At 39.0% G+C, this 25,096-nt stretch overlaps 1 long non-coding RNA gene across 2 annotated transcripts; it reads right to left on the reverse strand.

Moving 5' to 3' along the window:
* Positions 1-1,094: 1,094 nt before the first annotated feature.
* Positions 1,095-23,435, reverse strand: LOC138752776 (uncharacterized). Of its 2 annotated transcripts, XR_011350923.1 has the most exons (5): positions 23,354-23,435; positions 22,811-23,014; positions 20,509-20,532; positions 2,734-2,786; positions 1,095-1,368 (listed from the first exon to the last, which is right to left on the reverse strand). It is a non-coding gene; the product is annotated as an uncharacterized lncRNA (long non-coding RNA). The 2 variants fall into 2 exon arrangements; XR_011350924.1 differs by lacking the exon at positions 22,811-23,014.
* Positions 23,436-25,096: the final 1,661 nt, after the last annotated feature.

The following is a 25,096-nucleotide window of genomic DNA, read 5'->3' on the forward strand; positions in this document are numbered from 1 at the left end:
ATATTTCCTAACACAGTAAAATCCCCTTTATCCACCACCTATGAGGATTGTGGATGCTGGAAATGTAAATTTTCCGTTTGACTGAGACAAGCTCTTTCAATGCCTAATTAATACACCTACATTAAGAATACATAATTTAAAAGACAAATGACAGTGCAAAATGTAAAGTAATTTGAAAAAAAATCATTATTGGAGTCTTTCATTATGTAAAGTTCATGTTAATCAAGTAATTCCCATAACTTACAAAATTTAAATTTAAATTCGAAGCCCGGTCACTGTTGCACTAGCTGCTACCCTAACTGTGCTGCCATCATAATTATCCCCCTCCCCAAGTTTTCTGATAAATCCTTACTAATATACTTAATACTAATAAAAATAAAGACCCTTACTAAGCAGGAATACAACACACTTTGGGAGAGTCACCCTGGCACCGAGCTGCATCAGCCGCCTCTTCATCCTAAGTGCCGCCATTTCATTCCAATGCAACTTTATTGAAACTTCATTCAAACAGCTACTTCAGGTGGAGCATGACTGGGGCGCTCCGCTTGCTGAATGTTTGCTCCCATCTTCACCTCCCTGCAAGTGTCCTGGTCAGGCCCTTGGCAAACCTTCCTTACGCTGACAACCCAACTCACCTCCATGCAAGTGTCCTGGTCAGACCCTCAGTGCACTTTCCTTGTGCCTACAACCTGACTCACTTCCACACATGTGGCAACAGCGAAAAGAATACATGTGCACTGAGGGGCATTGCTCGTACCTGCACGTGTCTAACAAAGTCTCAGCACTCCCTTGTGGGGCCAATCCACCCAATCTTATTTATTTGAGATGTATTTATTGATTTCTTCCATTTTTTTTCCAGTTGTTTGACTTTCTGGTTGATTGAATTTGGATAATGGGGATTATACTGTATTAGATCAATTTATTTATTCATGGAGGATATGAATAGCAATTGGAAAATATTATGATTGAATATTGAGTTTGGTAATGAGAACATGACATCATCAGTTACTTGCATAAAATCAATAGTTCCTGTTTAAGTGTATAATAAGCAATAGTTGTTTAATGATATACAAACTGCATATTATCACATTCACAGTAAAGCAATTCCTTTATGTTCCATTTGTACCATGAGTTGTCTTCTTTTTGCACAAGGTGAAAGTTATTATGCAGACTCTTCAATTATGTGCTTGCTTGGGGAAGATGCAGGACATTGTTTTCATGCACGGCTTCCTGTTGGTCTGACAGGTATAACTGCATGATAGCAGAGACGTTTGTAGCATCATGTGCAGCTCAGCTGCACATATTCACTGTCCTGCTGAGGCAGTCATTTTCAGCCAGGACCATTTCATGTAGTAAGTAGTATCTTACCTGCGTTCAATAGAAGGGTATTGGTGAGAATGGATAGCACTGAGTAATTACATCTGTTACTGATTTACACATTGACATACAGCATGGAGGGACCTGGAGGACACCCACACAGACTCAGGGAGAACATTAAAAAAAATCTTTGCAGACAATGCTGGATTTGAACCCAGGTCACTAGCACTAAGAATGTTATACTAAACATGCCGCTAACTGCTCTGCTTGCTGTATCTTTACTTGGCTGCAAGTGAGTTTGTAAATGTACTGCTATATGAGAAAGGGAAGCAGTATTATTTTAATATCCAAAGGGTCTGAGCATTACCTCTTGAATTGTTTCCTCTAGCTCTTGTATAATTTTCTCTGGGAGTGCCTCATGATACTAATGTTTTCAAGTTCTTGGTTGTATAAAGGACGAGTTGCATATAGGATGGAGATTGAAAACTTGGCTGAAGGTGCACCAACAACAACCTTGCACTCAATGTCACCAAAACTAAGGAGTTGATTATTGACTTCAGGAATGGAAAACCAAAGAAATACAATCCAATGATCATTGAGGGATCAGAGATGAAGAGGGTGAGCAACTTTAGGTTCTTGGGAATCACTATCTTGGAAGATCTTTCCTGGACCCAACACACCAATGGAATCATGAAGAAAGCACGTCAGTGCCTCTACTTCCTCAGGAATTTGTGGAGGTTTGGTATGACACCAGAAACTCTGGCAAATTTTACAGAGGTGTGGGGAAAGTGTGCTGACAGGCTGTGTCACTGTCTGTTACAGGAACACCAATACCCCTGAGCATCCAAAAGGTAGTGGACACAGCCCAGGACATTACAGGCAAAATTCTCTCCACTAATGAGTACATCTACAGGGAACACTGCTGTTGGAGGGCAGTAGCAATCATCAAAGACCCACACCACCAGCACATACTCTGATCTCGCTGCTTCCATCAAAAAAAAAGCTAAAGGTGCCATAAAACTTGCACCACAGGTTCAGGAAGAGCTGCAACCTTCCACCATCAGACATCTCAACGACAAACTCAATCAGAGACTCATTTAAGCACTCTTACTTGTGAACTTTATTGATTTTCTTTTGTTCTCTCTGCATTGCACAGTCAGTTTATAGTTCTGTTACTTGTTTACATGTTTATGCTGTGTGCAGTTTATTTTTTGCACTAGTGGAAATTCTGCTGCGCCCGTGGGAAAAAAAAGAATCTCAGAATTGTATGTGATATCATGTATGTACTCTGACAATAAATCTGATAGGATTTTGAAGTTTTTCTTCTCTAACTCAGTCAAAGTGACAATAGTTGCCAAACATCAATCAAATACTTTGCTTTGTTAAGCAATGTTTCTAACAAACTGAGTGACTCACCATTTAAACATCTTCAATTGAAAGAGAACACAAGAGACTGCACACGCTGGAGTCTGAAGCAAAAAAAAATCAATGGGTCAAGCAAAAGCGGTGGAGAGAAAGGAATTGTTGACTCATTTGAAGTATATCTTTGCAAATTTAAGTTTTGGAAGAAAATCGTGAAAAGCATTACATTATCAAGTATTGTACAGAATTTGCATACTTATTTTAAATTCATGTTTCAAATTGAAAATGTCTCTGATATCCTACAGTTTTATGAGCTTCAGTTGGACTTTGAATTGAAGAATTAATCAATTGTTGACATTTAATATTCAGTGGAGGAAAGAACCAGCCTGAGATTAAATTGAGTTGGTTGTGAATTTGTGTTACAATGGGTAAAGGGCTGCAATGTAAAGGTAAGAAAATACCGGTATATGCTTTGTAATGCTTTGGTGATGTCTTTTCTTCTTTTCTTCTTTGGCTTGGCTTCGCGGACGAAAATTTATGGAGGGGGGTAAAAGTCCACGTCAGCTGCAGGCTCTATTGTGGCTGACAAGTCCGATGCGGGACAGGCAGACACGGTTGCAGCGGTTGCAGGGGAAAATTGGTTGGTTGGGGTTGGGTGTTGGGTTTTTCCTCCTTTGTCTTTTGTCAGTGAGGTGGGCTCTGCGGACTTCTTCAAAGGAGGTTGCTGCCCGCCGAACTGTGAGGCGCCAAGATGCACGGTTTGAGGCGATATCAGCCAACTGGCTGTGATGGGTGATGTAAGCACCTGGTTAATGTCAACTTTTGCTTGCTTTGTTTTGTTGATTCGAATTCGAATTGTTCAGATTACCTAAGCACTGAGATCTGAGCATAATGATGTTGATGTCAATACTCATGGGTTTACACAACAGCAGAAAGAAGCTGTTGCAAACAAATCCAGCTCTATTTGTCTGCTGAAAGATAAAGATTTTTTAGGAGCCATTTGACCTCTTGTCCAAAGGTATAACTTATTTTCATCTGTACATCATGGACTTCTGCTGTCCATCAAAGACATCCAATTGAGGGGAAATCGGCATATATTGCTTTAAAAGTCCTCAGACTAGTTCTGATTAATTTAGGTTTGTGCATCTTTAAGTGAGTAAATTAGTGTTACTTTTTATTATCATATTATTGACTAGTTAATCAATAACCACCTTTGAATAAGATGCACAAAGTCAGGAATAGCTCTCGGATTTCCTTTGTCAGTGCAGTTTTTCTCCCTAGGTGTGTGACAACAGATTTCTATTCTTGCTTATTATCCCCCTGAAGAATTCTTCCTCTGTCTCCAGTACACTTTGATGTTGATTTATTAATCCTGTTCACATCTGTTACAGTTGCAACTCACAGCTGTATTTTTGTTCACTCATTTATGCACATTTCAATATTAAATGTTTTTTGGTCAGCCCAATCTCCAATGTGAACTTTAATTCAATTTGGTTATAGCCAATGCACAGATGGCAATTAAGAAATCTCTTTCTTGTACTCAACTTATATAGTGTGAATGGTGGAAATAATTACTTTCTGCACTTTCAGGGACAAACCTGTTTCACTGTGCGTCTAGCATTGTGGTTTCACTGCTAGGCTATTGCATGATTTATATTGCAGATGCTTGAATCAGTGCATAAGGGTCAACTTTCCATGGTGGATGGTCGCACATTTGAAGCTGGGAGTAATTGTGAAAATTTATATTACCTGCTTAGCATTTAAATGATCACCTGCTTTGATCAGAATCATCAAAAAGTTAAGATATTAATATTAGGATACTTTATACAAGAAATTTAAGGACAAGTGCCAGACTAACCATTACAATCCTTTGGATGAGCTAACATTTCTCAGAGGATAGTCAGTAAAGTGAGCCCAATGTAATGAAGAAGCTGAAACAATCCTTAGAAAATGTAATCCTTCAGTGCAATACACAGAAATGATGGAGAAACTTAGCAAGACAAGCAGCGCCTCTAGGAAGTTAAGGATGACTGACATTTTGGGCCTGAGCCCTTCAAGGTATGCGGGGAGGGGGGTGGGGGGGGGAGAGAGGAGAGGAGGGAAGAAGGAGTAATGGGTGAGCATAGACTAACAGGTAAGAGGTTATAGGTGGATACAGGTGAGAGGGTAAAAGAGAAAAAAAAGAGTTATGGGGGAGGGGTTGCTCTCTGAATGGAGAGTGAAGGGGTGGGGAGCTGGAGAAAAAGAGATAGTGGGATAGGGAACAAGAGAGACTAGAGTGAGAGTTTTAATGGAAACTGAAGTTGATCTTAATTCCATCTCTTCATGTTATAGTATATTCTATTGGTGAGTCACCACCTCTCACTCCTGGGCTCTGTAACAACTTCTATCCATTATACACCGTATTGATTTTAGTTACAAGAATATAACAGACTTCAAAAATCTTGTTAGAATGATTATTTCTTCTGAACCTCAGTCTTCCTTCTTTAACAAAGAAATATTTTAATTGTTTATAAAATAGCAATATTACAAATCTAATAATGTTCCATAATGCTTTATCATTCTACTTCTTGTGATTTCATCAGTCCCGAACAAGTTGAATTAACTACTCCAAATAACAAAAAATGTAGCCTAGAAATTTATACTGGCTCTCATCTAATTCACATCTGAAAATCAATTATTTTGAAAGCAAAATGTAATTGCAATGTTATCCAGTTATATTGGGCCATTCGAGAAAAGTAACTCTGAATTATGTTGATACTGATACTTTGTGCACAACCTACGTGGATGGATAGATGTCATTTTCTGGTAAGTTGGGTGTACCTGTCAGTGGGTGCTCTCAGAACAACATCATCTTGTCAGCAGAAAATGATTAACTCTGGGAATCCAGAAACTTAGAACATAGAACATTACAACACAGGACACGGTGTTTATTCCATGATGTTGTACCAACCTATATATACCTAGAAAATAAGCCAAAACTTGTAGCCCTCTCTTTTTCATACATCCATATGCCTGTCAAAGAGTCTTTTAAATGCCCCTATTGTTCCAGCTTCCACCAGCACCCTGGCAACGTATTCCAGCCACCCACAACTCTGTGTAAAAAAAAACAAACACTTAACCCTGCTGTCTCCCCTAAACTTTCCTTCCTTCACTTTGTACAGATTAGCTCAGGTGTTTACTAATCCTGCCATGGGATTAAGAATCTATGCTTCTTAATCTTGTAGACCTCTATTAAATTACCTCTCATCCTCTTTGCTCCAAAGGGAAAAGCCATAGCTCTGCTAACCTTGTCTCATAAGAAATATTTGCCAATCCAGGAAACATCCTGGTAAATTTCCTCTGCACTCTCTCCATGGCTTCCAAGTTTTCCTGTAATGAGGTGACCAAAACTGAAACCAATATTCTAAGTGTGGTCTCACCAGAGATCTACAGAGCTACATCATTACCAAATAACACCTGAACTCAATCCCCCGACTGATGAAGCCTTGCATCCCATAGGCCTTCTTAGCTATCCTACCAACCAGTGCAGCAACACTGATATATCTATGGATTTGGACTCCAAGTTTCCTCTGACTCCTACCATTAAGTATTCCACCACTAACCATGTGCTCTACCTTCAAGTTTGACCTTCCAAAATGCATCACCTCACACTTACCAGATTAAACTTCATCTGCCACTTATCCGCCAAACTCTGCATCCTTTCTATATTCTGTGGTAACCATAGAACACTACAGCACAGAAACAGACCCCTTCGGCCCTGCTAGTCTGTGCCAAACCATTTTTTTGCCTTGTTCCACTGATCTGCACCCAGCCCATAGCCCTTCATACATCTCCCATCCATGTACCTGTGCAAATTCTTCTTAAATGTTAACATTGAGCCTGCATTCACCATCTCAGCTGGCAACTCATTCCACACTCCCACCACTCTCTGTGTGAATAAGTTCCCCTTCATGATCCCCCTAAACTTTCCCCCTTTTATTCCTAACCCATTTCCTCTGGTTTGTATCTCACCTACCCTCAGTGGAAAAAGCTTATTTACATTTACTCAGTCTATCCCCCTCATAATTTTAAATGCCTCTATCAAATTTCCCCTCATTCTTCTATGATCCAGAGAATAAAGTCTTAACTTGTTTATCCTTTCCCTGTAACTCAGTTCTTGATGTCAGGCAACATCCTAGTAAATCTTCTCTGCACTCTTTTTTAAAATTTTTTTGATATTTTTCTCGAGTTAGTTTACCAGAACTGCACACAATATTCCAAATTTGGCCTCACCAATGTCTCCCAGCTCCTATACTTAACACTATGATTTATGAAGGCCAGTATGCCTAGAGATTTCTCTTTACTGCCCTATTGACCTGTAATGCCATTTTCAGGGAATTATGAGCCTGTATTCCCAGGTCCTTCCATTCTATCTAACTTACAACAACCTTGAACTTTATCCACAACTCCCCCAGCCTTCGTATCATCCACAAACTTACGAACCCATCCTTTTATATCTTCTTCTAGGTCATTTATAAAAAACACAAAGAGCAGTGTATTACAAGCTCCCATTTTATTTGGTAACTGTCACTTTAAGGGGTAGTACTGAGTGTGACCATTCACAACCGTGGCAAGAACTGAGTGACAACAATCAGGTACTGACTGTGCCCAAAACTGATATTCTGGAGGATGTGAGAGAAGCAGTTAAAGGGACAGCACATGTAGTGATCAGCACCCATCTCATGAACACAGTTCTGGAGTGACTCAGTGTGAAATGGACTGATTCTCCCTGTCAGGGGAATTACAGAAACCCACCCTGACCAAAGGAAAGGTTATTTTGAAAGGGCCTTATTGAACCCACCTGGTCACATGATAGCAAATTGTTCTGTACTGAGAAAAAAGAAAGAAAAGGAGGTAGCACCATGTGCATGTATTCAAAGGGATGAAAAACATAGAAATCATTAAGATTCCAGACCTACTGATAACCCCACCATGACCAAAAGAAAGGTCACTTCATCTGACCCATGCCAGGGTTTTTGGAAGCATAGTGGAAATCACATGTTTTGTTTCCCCTATGCCAGGAAAAGGGGAGTTGTCACAACTCAAATTAGATGGACAAACTGGGACAATATTTTGTTTGAAGTGACCCTCACATGACTAGGTTTCTTATAATAATGGCAAAGGGGACCTGAAGGTTTTTACTTTTCTTGCTTCTCTTCATCTTTACCCCGAGCATTGCTTCCCAATTTATTTTCGAACTTACTTAGATAGTCCACATTACCCTTTTGGAAGGTTCTACTTTGTACTAGTTTAACTTTGTGGATTAAAGCATACCCATCCACTAGTTTAGAAGATTTCTGCCAAGTTTCCTCTCCCTTTTTGTCTAAATATGCTTTTATGTCATTAGGAATGCACCTTTTAATTTCCTCAACTAACACCAGCTCTCTCAGTCTATTATAATCATCATTTTTTTAATATGTGCATCATTGGTCAAAGCACATAGTTTTGTCATACACAAAATCCACATAAAACTGGTTCACCGATTTCCTCAAATTCCTGAATTTTTGTCTATAAGCTTTTGGAACAAATTCAAAGCCCTTAGCACAGCTTGTTTTACAATCTCGTAATCAGCAGCTTGTTCGGTTGTAAGGACAAAGTAAGCCTGCTGGGCCTTCCCTTTAATCACGCTTTGTAACATGAGGGACCAATGGTCTTGAGGCCACTTTAAACTCTCAGGAATTCTCTTGAGATGCTGGAAGTATTTATCAATTTCAGCCTCATCAAATGAAGGAACCTTCCTTCTCTTCACAAACCTTTCACTAGGCCAGAGGTGGAACTCCGTTTCTCATCTTCCCTCTCTCAAACTGCCTTTGCTTCGCTGCTTCCTCTGCCTTCAAATCTATGTTGGTCTAACTCTATCTGTTCAAATGGGAACTGCATTTCAAGGGATATACTCTCAGGGAATTGTTCTAACTCCTTCTCTCCAAACTTCCCCGTTGCAGCCTGTACTAGCCCTTAAAGTGGTACTCACATTAAATGAAACTAGAGCTCATAATAATTCTGACTTGATCATCTACAATCTTTCTTTCAACTTCATGAAGACTAAAGAGCTTATTGTGAACTTTAGGAAAGGGAGGCTGAGGGTACATGCTCCTGACTTCATTGACAGAATGGCAGTCAAGATGGTTAGTAACTTCACATTCTTGGGCATCAACATATTGGAGGATCTCTCCTGATGCCAGCACATCAAGGCACCCATGAAGAAGACACACCAATGGCTCTACTTTCTAAGGATTTTAAGAGATATGGAATATTGCCAAATGTTCTATTGAGCTTCTACAGATGAACTGTGAAAAGTATACTGACTGGTTGCATTGCCATCTGGTTTCCAAACTTCAGGGCACAGGAGCACAGAAGTCTGCAGTAAGTGGCAAACTGAGCCAAGTCCAATACAGACATGATAAACAATCCACTGAAGACATATATCTAAGGCACTACTTCAAGAAACCAGCCAACATCACAAAAGGACCGACAATACCCTGGTCATTCTCTACCCAAGTCACTGCTCCCTTACAGCAGAAGGTACAGACATGAAGTTTTGTACCTTTACATTCAGGAAGTTTTTTTTTCCCCAATGGCTATCAAGTTCTTGAAGCTTCCTTCATTACCTAACTATAATACTACTCTAGAACCACCTACATTCTTTTGGCACTATTGTAATATCACTTTTTTTTTGCAATATCTGCACCTTCAAAATATTTATTTGTTTGTTCTCTTGTATAGCATTTAATTTACAGATTGTTTGTGTGTTTAAGGTAGATGTGTAGTTGAACGAATTTCAATACATTTGTACATTGTAATTCTGAATATGACAATAAACTCTCATCTCATGCACTTCCAGAAACCTTAAAACAAAGAACATTTTGAATGGTGCCATATTTATTGAAATGATTCAAACTAAGGATTTGTTTAATCAGTATTGGAATTATTTTAAGATATGGTGGTGCCGCAGTCAGTGTTTGAAGGATCACAATCTCTAAGCTTTCTTATTAACTTCTGCTCTTTCTGGCAAATGTGATCCCTGAAATTTAAGGGGCCCAGATAATTGGATTTCCCAAAGGTATCAAAAAGTGGCATATGAAGGAGATCAATAATTTGGACAGGAAATAGTCCAATTGGAAAAAGACTATCAAAGAGTGGGTTCAGAAGAAAAATGCAAGAACTTAGTGAATAAAAATTTCAAATATAATACACTGCGAATGTATAAGGACAAAGTAATTGATCTTAAGAACTAAACGGTATTATAAACTGAGTGAGAGGGCCCATAAGATATTGTTCAGGAAGGTGAGGGCAGAAGTGGTCTCAAGAAGAATAGATGTAATTCAAATGAGGGAAGGCAAGATTTCACATAAACCAGAAGAAATAAAATGAAACATTTAGAAAGTTTGATAGAAATAGCTATATAAATCAGAGTTGAGGGGGAGGGTGGATCCCATCAAAGTAGATTATTCCTTGCTTACATTGGAGCTACTAAATTTGGATCAGGAAGATTGAGAGAGGCTGAATGCCCCCTTCTCAGAGAGGAGAATGAAGAATACCTAGGGCTCACTGCAGGCTAATAAATCACCAGGGGAGAATGGTTTTCCTGTGGAATTTTATAAAGAGTTCAAAGATCTCTTAATGCCCCTTCTTATGAAGGTGGTGGACGAGGCATTGGGAACACATACCCTCTTAGAGTCTTTCCCAACAGCAATCTACACATGATCCAGAAAAAGGACAGAGACCCATTGAACCCCTCTTTATAAGCCTATCTCGTTATTGAATGCAGATTATAAAATCATAGCAAAAGCATTGGTTGGCAGCATATTTACCAAAATTAATAAATCTAGATCAAGCTGGATTTGTAGAAAAGGGGCAATCAGCAAAGAACAAAGCTAGCTATCTGGCACAGTCTGGGGGTGGTTTCAGGAGTAACTATAGCTCTGGATGTGGAGGAGACCTTCAACAGATTGGAGTGGGACTTTTTGTTCTAGGTGCTAGAGAAATTTGGACTGAAACAAACATTTGTTAATGGGTTAGGACACTTTAAACCCCAATCTAAAGTTATTATAAATGGGCAGATGTCTACAGTGTTTCCATTGAATAGGTCCAATAGGCAGGGATGTCCATTGTCCCCAGTACTGTTCAAATTGGCTATTGAGTCAGTGGCAGAAGCCATTCAATGGGATTCAGACATAAAGGGGTTCAAGGTGGGCCAGGAGGAACACAAAATCAACCTATTCACTCAGGGTCAGCCCCAAGGGGGGCATCTGCAGGCATCACCCCCCATTCGGCCACGACAATTGCTGGCTGGCAGACCCAGCCCAACCCGTCCCATGTAAATAGCATCTAGTTGACGGATGCTAGTGACTCTCCACCTGCCCCATGACCACATCACTAGCATGTGTCCTTCCCGCCTGCCACCTCCCCGTCGACAGGTAGGTCCTGTCTAGCATCCCCTCCTCTGTTGACATAGCACCCCCCTCCACTGAATGAGCCTCCCTCAAACACACTTATGCCCACCTCAACATTTGTTCTAGTGCTGACCCTGTATTCGCTGATGATGTGTTAGTGTATTTGACGGGCCTGGGGGCTGGGGCTCGTTGGCCAGGCTGAGGACAACACTAGAGGATTATTAGAAGGTCTCAAGGTATAAGGTTAATATGGATAAGAATGAGATCAAGCCTCTGATGAAAGGGAACTATAGAAAATACCAACAAGGAAGTTAATTCAAATGGCCACAAGAAGGCATTAAATATCTGGGGATAAAAGTAGACAAGGATATATGCAACTATTACAAACTCAATTGTCTCCCTTTGCCCTGGAAGATTGAGGAGGACCTCGATAGATGGAGAACTCTGCTCATAACTTTGGTGGGCCAAAGTGGAGATGATGCCTAGTCTACAAATATCCATATTAGTCGTAACCCATTCTGTTACCCAGGGCTTTTATAAGTTGTTCAGTGGATTTGTTTGAAAGCTCCTGTGAAATAATAAAGTGGCTAGAATCTCCATGGAAAAGTTGATTTTGGATTACAAATTGGGGGTTTTAAAATTGTCTGATTTCAAAAAATATTACTGGGTGGCCCAGACGAGGTTCGTCGCCATACTCTTTGAGGAAGGGGAACCCCTCCCCTCCTCAGCAAAAACTGGATTACATGTGATAGGTGAAAAGATAGCAGGAGAGTTTATATTTAATTGGGACACTAAATTAATTTCAAAGTAAACGGATAACCCTACACTAAAGCATATACTTCAGACCCAGCAAAGAATAAATTAATGTATTCGATTGAAGATGGGGATATCTCCCAAAATTCCCTTTATCCAGAATAACTTAATACCCATGACTCTGGACAATAAGATCCTGGACACCTGGTGCCAGAAGAGGATCAGGTGTATCAAGGATTGTTACAAGTGAGGGCAGCTCTTGTCATTCGATCAATTGAGGAATAAATATGATTTGTCTAATGGAACATTTTTTCTGTTATCTACAACTAAGATCTTTTTTAAGGGACAAATTGACACCCTGCCTGTATGTAGAGGCATGGAGATTCTAATTCGAAGGGGGAATATATATGTTTATTTCTAAATGTGTCTCCTATTCCAAAGTGAGGGGTCATGGTTGAGCTTACACAGGTCAAGGGAAAGGTGGGAGTCAGACTTAGGAAAACAATCCATGAACGATGCTGGTCAGACTTGTGTCTGGATAGCATGAAAGAAATTATTAATGTCAGGTATGGGTTGGTGCAATACAATTTCTTTCATCAACAAAAATTACATAAATCTAAATCAGAAATCTCATAAATGTGCTTTAGGTGTGGTGTGGAGATTGAACCATTATCCATTCAGCCTGGGTGTGTACAAAGGTGAGACCCTTCTGGGAACACCTGAAGGACATTCTGAAAAAAATTACAAAAGTGGATTTTTCACAGGATCCAGAGTTGTACCTTCTGTGGAAACATTATGGACATATGTTTAAACTGTCCAAGTTTGTGAAGGTTGCCTTGGAGGTAGCCAGGAAGTGTATAGCAGTCATATGAAAGTCCAACTCCCAACTAAATATTACACGATGGAATATGGAAATACAGAGTTGTATTCCCCAGAAGAAAATCACGTACTTTTTAAGGAAGAAATGTGACACCTCATTAGAGTGTGGCAACTCTATATGAAGCTCATAAGTATACAGACATAATTTTCACCCCTTTGGAATGAAGGAAATGAAGTAACCTGTCCCAGCAAGGAAACTATTGGGATCAAAGATGTGGGACGAGACATAGACAATGTGTTCTTGGGTTGTTTTTTATGCCCCTTACCCCTTTTTATCTAATTACCTGGGGTTTTTTTTTCAGTTTTTCACAAGGCCTCAGTGATGTTTGTCTATTTTGTTTGCATTTGTATAATTTTATATAACTTTATTCTCTGTTGTATTGGGGCATGGGGGAAGGGGAGGGGGTAGAGAGGGAAAAAATGGACTCTGTATGTTATCCATGTGTTGTAAGAAAGTGTATGTGAGTCTTTGAAAATCAAAAATAAAATATTCAAAAAAAGTGTGGTCCCTGAAGGCTAAATCCCATCATCGAAATAAATAAACATAATAGGCTTAATCCAAGCAACGATGGGCAAAGGATGCAGCTGACCAATCTCCCCTGTGAACGCTGGTCATTAGATACTCCAAACACAGATCCACCAGCACTTATGTCCAGAGTAGTGTCGTAAGTAAATGAAAATTAAAAAACCTCCAAATGCTGGAAATCTAAAATAAAGACAGAAAACTGCTGGAAATACTGAATATAAAATTAAAGCAGAAAATATAAAAATGCTTAGTTAAAAACAGCAAATACTTAGAGAGGGAGATACAGCATAATAACAGGGCCTTTCACTCCACGCTGCCCAGTTATACCCATGTATAATTAACTTGCTAACTATATATCTTTGGAACATGGGAGGAAACTGGAGTATCTGGAGGAAACCAATATGGTCTGAGAGAGAATGTACAAACTCCCTATGCACAGCGGCAGATTTAAACCCACGCCGCTGGTCTGTTAATAATGTTGCTGCACACCCAAAATAGTAGAAATACTGCGTCTGTAATGAAAATAGTATTGAGTATTTCCAGCATTTTCAGTTGAATTTCTAAAATTAATGTGACATTGACCCGAAACCCCATTAATTTGCGCTTTGGCCATGTACTAGCTACTGGGGTCTTATCCTGACTGCAAACCTCTTCACCAGAAATCAGTGTATAAAAAGGCATCACATTTTATTCAGTTCATGTATGCAGTAAAAATTGGATCCATAGATTTCAAATGTCATCTTGTCTAATTCTTTCATATTCATTGTGGTTTGAAGTGTGTTTTTGCATTGACAACAATGCAATACCAACTGCAACGTTCTCACTGATGCAATTTGTAGCTGCAATAAAAGATGGCACTGCTGTTTCATTTAACATAATAAAATTGTCATGGGAAAGGACTCTAATGCTTTCCCATCAAGACTGAAATAATTGTGTGAACAATCTGCTGAAGTACGTAACTATAGCAACCTAATACCGCCTGTCATCATCCCTCATTTGCACAAGATCACATGGACAGATAGAATTATTTAAAAAAACCAAAGCGAATGGAACTTACAAAATGAATTCAAGAAGTGTTAACTCAATATAAAGTGTTAATAATGATTCTCATTATCATTGAAACTGACATCCACATTTTGTACAGATTTTCCCCAACATTCCCATTCTCCCCACTCAATCTGCATTGGTGAATCCCACAACTACAATTTGCAGAACATATTCCCAGCGCTGAATTGCCAATCATTTCCACAATGCATTGTTCCCTCCTCAGAAGGATTTCAAACAAGATCAGTTACATCCTGCTGGGAATATCACTGTCTCCCTGTGACCTATAAATAAATTTTTTTGGAGAGATAATAATATTTGCAGTATATCAGAAATGGATGGAAATTGGAAATCAGGTGATGGGTGTTATATCAATGGAGTGTATTTTATTGTGTTTGTCTGTTAACAGCCTTTAGATTATTGTGTTATTCTTGCTTAAATATATAGGTTCCTTCACCAATTTTGATATTTTAGTTTGTTTCATGAAAAACTGCAGTCTCATTTCCTGAACTTATTTTGATCCATTAATTGATAGAAAAGATCCAAGGCCATGGTCTGTTTGAGTAAAGGAGATGTTGTAAACATGTTTGCAGTAATAACCTACCCAATGAACATATACAGATGTGGAAATTTACACCAGACACAGCTGAACATTTCACAAATTCTTTATCATCTTGAAGGAAGACCAAATCTGGGCATTAAGTAAAACTTATTGAAGTTTTTGATTCAACAGTAGACTTGCTCCTCCTGCCATAATTTAAGATTGTTTTGTCCATAGCCTTTCCAATTTCATCATCAATAGGAATAGTTGGAAAACATATCATATGGTCTCAATGTTTTAGCCTGAAATAGCAAACAGGAAATCTGTGCATATTAAATGACTGATTGGTACAGTTTTTAAAAAAATAACCAGGTGGGTTTTGCTGAATGGATATAACCCAGGTAGTAGCATCTCAAGCAATCAGGACATATTCAAAACAGTTAAATCCACTCAATATCTATGGTCCTGAGATTCTAGTCACTTCCTGCTTTAATTCTATGTCCAATACAAATTCTGGCCCCACTTCAGCTTCCTGATTTGGTTCAGCTCGGTTCAATTTAAACTTGGGAACTCCTTACCAACAACATGGGATTCAAAACCCAGTCCCAATCGCTGGTGCTCCAAAAGCATTGCAGTAACCACTACTCCAACTGTGCTGCCCCGTTGTTTCATTGTTTTAAAGCCCTTGATACAGTGACCTCAATCATTGCTCTTGTTTTCTTACAATATGCACCTTCTTATTTCTGTAAAGTTTTAGTAATTCTTCCCTACATCCTTTCCACTCACTATATATCCTACTAAAATACGGTAACCAAAATTGCATTCTGTACTATTAAGTTAAGCAAGAAAGTAGACAGATGCTGAGATTGAGCTCAATACGCAAACGTACTGGAAAAACTCAGCTGACCCTGATCAAAGTCCTTTTCTCTCATAAACACTGAGGCAAAGTATTCACTTAGGATCTCCTCGACGTCCTTTGCCTCCAGGAACAAGCTGCCTCCATTTTTCTTGAGGTTCCATCTTCATTCTCATCATTCTTCTGTGTTTCACATACACATAGAATGTCCTGGAGTTCTCCATAATCCTACGTGTCAGGGACTTCATATGGTCTCTTTCAAACTCTCCCAAATCCTTTCATAAATCCTTCCTCACTATCATATAATTCTCATGAACCCTTCCTGTCTCCTGCTTCCTAATCTAACGTATGCTTCTTTCTTCCTCTTAATTGTTTTGTCAACCACAGTTCCATTTTCCCTACCATCTTTTCAGTGGGAAAAGTTAGTTCCCTAACTAATTTTCTCCAGACCCTAAACCCTGCACTATTCGACTAATTGTAATAGTACTCCCTGGACTTCTGTTTATTTATTGGTTACTTTTTACACAAATTGCCATGTGAGTACATGTATTTTGTTGTATCTCAGTACTCGTCAGAGTAAACATGAAATATAATGGACTCCCTTTTGAAAGATTGAGCGGGACAACATTGAGAAATGTAATCACAGCAATGAATTGTCAGCATGGATGAAAAAGGAAAGTCAATCAATCACATTGTATTTTTCATGGAATTAATAAAGAATGGACAATTGCAATATACTAAATGCAATTTATCTAGTGTCAAAAAGCCTTCATTGTATTCCAAACAGGTGAATACGTTCAAAGAATGCATATCAGGAGTTAATTAGATGAGTAAATTGTTGGCTGGTTTAAGGACACAATTGAATTGTACTTACATTTTCTTGTCAAGTATACTGTAATTCTCTCTTACTCTTTCTGTACTCGCTCATGCACCCAGAAATAGGTATTTTTGAGATCCTTAAAGGTGCTTAAGAAACTCAGCAGGTCATGCCACATCCATAGAAAGCAGACGGCTTTGTAACCTTTGTAACCTGCCGAGTTTCTCCAGCACTTTTGTGTACTAGACCCCAACGTCTGTAGATTGCTTGTTTACCTACTTCTGAGGTACAGAAATATCTACCTCTTTAACTGTCAAATCCCTGACTATTATAGCTTTCTCTCCTTTCTATTTCTCTTGTGTACAACTGAGTGAATAATGCCACCAAGGACTTGGCACGAGATGTACTTTCTCAAGAAATCATCACCCTCTTTCACTATTCAGTGGTGAATATTGCTTAAAGAACATGTATAGAACTCCTGCATGGCCTTCTTGATCTTCCTTCGCTATCCATTCCCTCTGCCTGCAAATGTTTAAGCTGTGGAGTGACCAGAAACATGCTGGCCACATAGCACTCAAATTCATAAATGTGCTGTAGTGAAGCTAGCTTTTACTCAAGTTCCAAGATGAAAATTTAAGGCTTTTCCAGTTGATGATTGGTTTTGTACACATTGTTCTCCAGAATGTAAATATCACGTTGATGTCCTGTGAGGCATATTTGTATTTCACAGGTCAGAGGAAATTTAGCATACCTCTATTAGAAGAAGCTTTTCTGCATCTATAGTTATTTTTACTTTTCAATTCAAATCTAACTGGTTACCATGGTCAACACAAACAACCCTCCAGGCTGTTTTAATAGGTTGTAAAAATCATTGTTATTCCACAAGAAACAAACTGCTGGTGGAACACAGCAGGTCAGACAAAGGGATGAGGTTATTCTTTCTTATTACCTTTTACTTCATTTTTAAATACCATCAGCACCACTTTTCTTTCTCCTCCTCCATTCCTCAGAACCTTCACAAGTTAGAGAAGTTGTACACTGGGTTACACATTCTCCAATAATGTAAATGAATATTAGCCACTTGGTCAAGAATTGAACAATAAAGGAAATTCAGCAATTTGTTGGTCAAAATGAGATGACCAATCACACCAGTTTTTTTTTAAATAGGAGGTTAATAGGTTAAGGTTGGCGTGTATACCATATACGAGGGTGGAAATGTTGAATTTTGTGGACCAATTTTTAGGGTAAAATTTAGTGAGTCGACTATTACATGCATATTACTTTTTACTGCGGTAAGTACCTGTGTTGTTCGGGACATCGGGAGCTCAGATGGGGAGGGGCTGGGGCTGGAACCAGATGGTAAGTCTATGTTCAGGACATTGAGAGCTTGAATGGTCAGGCAGCCGGGTCCTAAGTGAGAGTCCACATTGGGGTATCGGGAGCTCTGATGGGAGGGTGGCAGGGACATCAGGAGCTCGGATGGGTAGGCAGCTGGGGCCTAGGCGAGAGTCTGCAGTCGGGGCGTCGGGAGTTCCAAAGGGCAGGAAGCCGGGGTGAAAAATGGAGGTGTTGACTTTTACGTGCTATATATGGAAAATATCAGATTTTTGGGTCAGAAATAGGGGGATGAGTTCTATACTGTATTGACTATTATACACACATTTACAGTAAATGGATTTCCAAAAGCATTTGATTATTTGAAAATATCATACATCATAACTCTTGGCAAAAATGAAGCTTACAGGTGAAAAGGATGTAGAACATCATCCCATTCAATTGGCTGAGACATAGTGCACAACAGAGAGGCACTGAATGGTGTATATCATACAGCAGTGGCAATCACCAGGTTTAGTACCAGAACCACCATTGTTTTCAATATCCTTAGAATTTGGACCAGAGAGCATAATTTCAAAATGTATAGATGACACATAATTTGACCACAAAGTATACAGCAGATTGCAAACTGATAAATTTCAAGAGGATACAGCAGGAATGGAGAAATTGAATGACAGCAGATTAAATTTAGTTGGGAAATTTTTGAAATGAATACTGTATTTCAACTGGAAGGATGAGGAGAGGTCATACATACAAAATGGTTGAATTTTAAAGGGAGTGGCACCACATAGAAAACAATTAGGACCTTTTCACAATGTGCTTTAAATGGAATGTCTGAGTACCAAGCACAGGGGATCATGCTGAATTTGTCTAAACCAGTTTCCACCCAACCACAAATTTCATAGACTACAAGGGTTTGGAAAAACTCCAAGAGAAATTTGCTGCAATGATTCCAGTGATAAGGAATTACAGCTGAACAGATAGTCTGAAGAAATTGATGATGTTCTCAAAGAACAGCAGATCTGATAGAAGTGTTTAAAGCCATGAAGGATTTATCCGAGCAAATAAATAGAAACTTCCGTGATTTCTGTGTCTGAAGGGTCATTAATTCAAGGGCTCAGATGACAAAAGAGCTAGTGATTATATGGGAAACATTATTTTACATAATAAGTAGTGAGAATTTAAAGTGCTCAATCTTAATAGAGCAACGGATACTCATTCAAGTGTAACTATTGAAATAGTAATGTAGAATTATTTAAAGAAAATATTACAGGGATGTGGGCCAGCAACTAATACTAAATTAATTACTCTCTGTATGAGCTGGCACGAATCCAGTGAGTCAAATGGCATCCTTTGGTGCTGCACAATTCTATGTTTCTCTCTGCCAATCATCTTGAGCAAGCAAACCTACCTGCTGTTTGTTGTTTCATTACATAAGCACGCATCGACAGTGTGAGTTAAAATTTATACACGAATGTCTGCTGGCTGTTAGCATAGAAAGCAGATTGTGATGTCTTTTCATGTACAACATTGCATTGATACGAGTCAATTTGGACTTCAACAACAAGGTTTAAGCTTTTATTAACACCCATAAATTGACATTGAAATGATAGGAAGGCCTTTATTGGTTGGAGTATAAAAGTGAGCAGGTCAGCTGCATAAAACTTTGGTTAAACTGCATTTGGAGTATGTTGTGTGGTTCTGCCTATTCCATTTTAGGAAGGATGTGGAGATTTTGAAGAGAATGTAGGAGAGGTTCATCAGGATGTTGCCTGGATTACAGTTTTAGTTATAAGGTGAGGTGGAACCAACTTGGATTGTTTTTCTCTGGAGGGATGGAATTCATACCTGTGGAACTCATTGCCACAGACAACTGTGGAGGCTGACTCATTTGCATACATTTAAACCAGGAGTTGATAGGTTCTTTCATTAGTAAAGGTGTCAAAGGTTGCGGGGGAGAAGGCAAATAAATGGGGTTGAGAAGAAAAATGCATCAGACATTCTGCTCCTCTATCTTATGTGCCAATGTAAAGTTCTGAGAACCATTTGTAGGGTAATCAAAGCCTTTTCCTTGGTAGAAATGTCATATCCTGGAGAGCATGCCTTTTTGGTGAGAGGGATAAATTTTAGAGGTTTTTTTTAGACAGAGTGTCAAGAACATGCTATCAGGGAAGGTGGTAGAAGCAGATATGACCAGCAACATTTAAGGAACATTAGACTATGATATAGACCATGTGGTCAGCACCAAAGTGCTCCACCAAAGATCCTGTTCCTGACCTGCACTGCTCTTTATTTTATGAAAATCATAGTGAATGAAGAATGTTTTCTCAGGCAGTAAAGCTAATAGTTGCAGGCTCCTCTCCAACTGGAACAGGAGATATCTTCAACATTGCCAACTTTTCCAACCATTATTAGAAAAAGAGATTGATGTTTCAAGATCTCATTCACCTGTGCAAGAGTGTTACTGGGTGGTTTTGCTGGGGATGCAGAATTCATAATGATGGAATGTGCACACACATTGATTTGACAAGACTTTGTATGAACTGAATGATAAAATATAACTGGAATTTCAATGTCCAACAAGAAATCATTTCCAGGTACAACATTTTTGTTCATTCCATTCACCAAGATTCCTCAAATTACCTTTGCTCTGTTGACAGCAACTTCCTGGCAGCAAAAACAAAAGCAAGGTAAGTTGATGATAATGATATTGAGTTCATTGTCATACAGATAGTACAATGTACATAGACACCAAAATTATTACTTGCTGCAGTAAATTTCTCCAGTATATAATATATATAGACATTAGAGTGATAAATAAATATCCACAGTTGCCGTTCGTGTAAGAAAAAAGTGGTATTTCAATAATGTTTGCAGGTCAAGCTAACTTAATACAACAACATTGAAATATGCTACACAAATGCAAACTAATCTCCATAGTGTGTGTTTGCATAGCTGGTATTTCAAGTTGTTTTGGCTTTCCCACTGCCCCTGCACAATGCTACGGCCAGTGGAAGCATGTTGTGGAGGATTCTGAAGATGGTCTTGCTGGATGGTTTAGCATCTCTGACCTTCTTGGTTAAGTAATAGATTTCACCTTCTTTCCATGAGATGGGCAGTATTAGCTGAGTGACTTCACATCTCCACATTCATTTTCCATCATTATTCCATGTGTTTTATTAATCTTTGGGCCTTATAATGAGCACTTGTAATGCTAATTGCACACTTTTTTTTAGTCTTTATTGCTATTTGTGTTTATATTGGATTTTGTTCAATTAGCTTAAGAAACATTTTGTTTTGCTTTTCCTGAGCCAAAAGCTTTAATTCCATGATTCTGTGATTATCCAACGTTAAAGGTATTTGCGGAGGGAACATATGGAATCTAAAGCATAACTGCCAAAATTTAAATTTAAGTTTTGAAATCTTGGCAGAGCATTTGACATTATTGGTATACAAGTATAACCTTCACATCCTGTTATTTACTTTGACATTCTATTCTCACGCCAATGCTTTCTGTCAGTCAATATGTCATAATGTCAGAAAGAAGCATTCATCTTGAATTAATACAACTCTAAAATTTTGGTCAGACTCATAATGATTGGCAGTAGGGAAGTTATTGCACAATTTTATGTTAATATTTCAAACTGAACTTTAAAAATGAGCAAAGATCTGGCCTCTTCTTATGTCAAAAGAAGTATCAGCCTTATGAAAGTATAGGTCTGGAATCAGTAATCCAAACTATCCACTTGTTCCTGAAACTAATTACATTACATCATCTGCTCTCCCAAAGTCTACCAGGTTTTGTTTTTAAACAGCTTTTCACACTTGCAGTCTCTCTTTCATCAAGGGGCAGTTTGTTCTCCAATGACTAAAGTACCTAAATTGTGTTCTCTTTACATATCTTGTATTTTCATGTAAAAGATGTTCCTCCCTATAAAACATTCTGACTTCATTTTGCTATACAATGTTTATCTCATTATTTTATTGCCTCAAGTTCAGGATATTTTTCAGTACTGGAGTCATGACAAATGTTGATGAACCAAGCTATAAGGGAGAGTAAAGTAAAACGTGGACACCAAAGGAAATTGAAGGGATAGTTAGCCATGCAGCCTCAGGCAAGGTAGTTCTGCTGTGGTACATGATCAGTCATGATCTCATTGAACAACCTGATCTTATTTGGCATGAGGAAATAAAGGGCCTACTGCTACTTTTGCTTTTTTATGCTCTTCTGTTCACTGATATATACACATTGCTTTGCACTGCAGGAACATGTTCTCTTCTTTGCTGCCATCGATAACTGCATAGTTCTTCTATGTATTCTGTATTTTCTATTCACAATGTAATTTCTGCATTAGACTAACAATGTTGAGATTAAACAGCTACCTCAGTGATCAACCACAATATGTCCAAAGATTTGTCACTGTGGTTTGCAGATTTAACTTTCCTTCCATTTCTTACTTGGATTTACAATGTTAATTCCAGTTCAACAAAAACAGGTAATCCTTTGATTTTATGGAGACCTCAGTAACGTTGCATATTCGTTATATCACAAAAATGTTTTGTGGGAAGCTCTGTCCATATCTGATGATAGGAATAATCATCTCACCATAGGGTTAAAGGCATTTCGTTATCCTATGGGGTTCTTGTTCTGGTTACGTGATTGACATAATTAAAATATATTGGAGGCAAATTAAATCAATTTCTGCTGCAGGTGTGAATTTTTAAAAAATATTTTTACCTCACCTTAGCATTGTATTGTTGCTCAGACTATCGTGGATTATTTATTTCCATCCATCCCATTGGCTGTCCTTTGGCCTTTTTTATGTCTGAATCATCTTGCTGATGAAGCCTTATACATATTACCTGCTTTTATTTTTAGTTAATAATTTGCAATTATTCAATATTTTGAGGCAAAATTATCACTGGAATTCTTAGAATCTCTTACTAAAAATTCAGTTGAAGGTCAGTAGAAATGAAGTTAACAACAGAAGTTTCCAGTTAATTTCCATCACTCTCTCTTCCTCCTCTTGAGCCCTCAATGGCCTAACAATGAGATCCAACAGTTGGTTTCATTCAGTGAACATCCAATACTTCGACTTCTTCTTGAGGGAGATGTCTGCACCCAGACATTTGCCTTTCAAATAAAAGTCTGCAACATGTCAATATTTTATCAATTAAAGATAGGATGTGAATAGGAGAATTGATTGTATTTATTACAGCAAAATTAAATTGATTATTATTTTCTGATTTAATATTATCCCTGTTATAACATACAAAAACACAGTTGATGCCCAAGAATTTTTCCATTCAAGCAATATCCTGAGGACCACTTAAATTTCTCTTCATTATTGGAGACATTTCAAAACCAGTACATTAGTGCTAAATCAATACATTTTATTTCGAATCAAAGCTTCTGATTAATTACCTGGCCCTGTATTTTATTCAAAAATGGCTAAATTACATTGATGCATCAAATTAAGTAGGTTACCTTTATATTTCTTTGTAGATAACCATTTCTTCTCTGTTAAATTGTCAGTGATGCAGAATTGCTTTCACCAATTTTTGATAGACAGAAATTGCAATAATTTCCAAAATCATTTCACAATAACACTTAATTGAGATAAGAATTAAAGTACACTGTTCACAGTCACTTACAAGTTACTTTGGATAGTTCTACTTTTACAATGGTGTAGATATTCTGTCTCGGGAACACCATATTGTTAGTTATTATATTTTCCAAATGTACCTTGGACAAATCGAAAAAGCCAGTTTTGTTTGTCCAAATGGTCCTAGAGTCAAAAGGTGAAGCTGTAATTGGTGACAGCATTTCAAGAAATGGAAATGTGTTTGACGTTCATGCCAGAACAATATTTTCCCACGACTTTCTCTGAAAGCTTTTCATACCTAGCAAAGCTTTTTTTCCATCTAGATGTCAAAACTCTTTGTGTCAAATATTTAAAAGAAACACATTTTGAAAACGTGCTCACCTTAAATATTTATGCATAAATCTTCTTCTTTGGCTTGGCTTCGCGGACGAAGATTTATGGAGGGGGTAAAAAGTCCACGTCAGCTGCAGGCTCGTTTGTGGCTGACAAGTCCGATGCGGGACAGGCAGACACGATTGCAGCGGTTGCAGGGGAAAATTGGTTGGTTGGGGTTGGGTGTTGGGTTTTTCCTCCTTTGCCTTTTGTCAGTGAGGTGGGCTCTGCGGTCTTCTTCAAAGGAGGTTGCTGCCCGCCAAACTGTGAGGCGCCAAGATGCACGGTTTGAGGCGTTATCAGCCCACTGGCGGTGGTCAATGTGGCAGGCACCAAGAGATTTCTTTAGGCAGTCCTTGTACCTTTTCTTTGGTGCACCTCTGTCACGGTGGCCAGTGGAGAGCTCGCCATATAACACGATCTTGGGAAGGCGATGGTCCTCCATTCTGGAGACGTGACCCATCCAGCGCAGCTGGATCTTCAGCAGCGTGGACTCAATGCTGTCGACCTCTGCCATCTCGAGTACTTCGACGTTAGGGATGTAAGCGCTCCAATGGATGTTGAGGATGGAGCGGAGACAACGCTGGTGGAAGCGTTCTAGGAGCCGTAGGTGGTGCCGGTAGAGGACCCATGATTCGGAGCTGAACAGGAGTGTGGGTATGACAACGGCTCTGTATACGCTTATCTTTGTGAGGTTTTTCAGTTGGTTGTTTTTCCAGACTCTTTTGTGTAGTCTTCCAAAGGCGCTATTTGCCTTGGCGAGTCTGTTGTCTATCTCATTGTCGATCCTTGCATCTGATTAAATGGTGCAGCCGAGATAGGTAAACTGGTTGACCGTTTTGAGTTTTGTGTGCCCGATGGAGATGTGGGGGGGCTGGTAGTCATGGTGGGGAGCTGGCTGATGGAGGACCTCAGTTTTCTTCAGGCTGACTTCCAGGCCAAACATTTTGGCAGTTTCCGCAAAGCAGGACGTCAAGCGCTGAAGAGCTGGCTCTGAATGGGCAACTAAAGCGGCATCGTCTGCAAAGAGTAGTTCACGGACAAGTTTCTCTTGTGTCTTGGTGTGAGCTTGCAGGCGCCTCAGATTGAAGAGACTGCCATCCGTGCGGTACCGGATGTAAACAGCGTCTTCATTGTTGGGGTCTTTCATGGCTTGGTTCAGCATCATGCTGAAGAAGATTGAAAAGAGGGTTGGTGCGAGAACACAGCCTTGCTTCACGCCATTGTTAATGGAGAAGGGTTCAGAGAGCTCA

Source organism: Narcine bancroftii, chromosome 2, assembly GCF_036971445.1.
Source record: "Narcine bancroftii isolate sNarBan1 chromosome 2, sNarBan1.hap1, whole genome shotgun sequence".
Taxonomy (NCBI): domain Eukaryota; kingdom Metazoa; phylum Chordata; class Chondrichthyes; order Torpediniformes; family Narcinidae; genus Narcine; species Narcine bancroftii.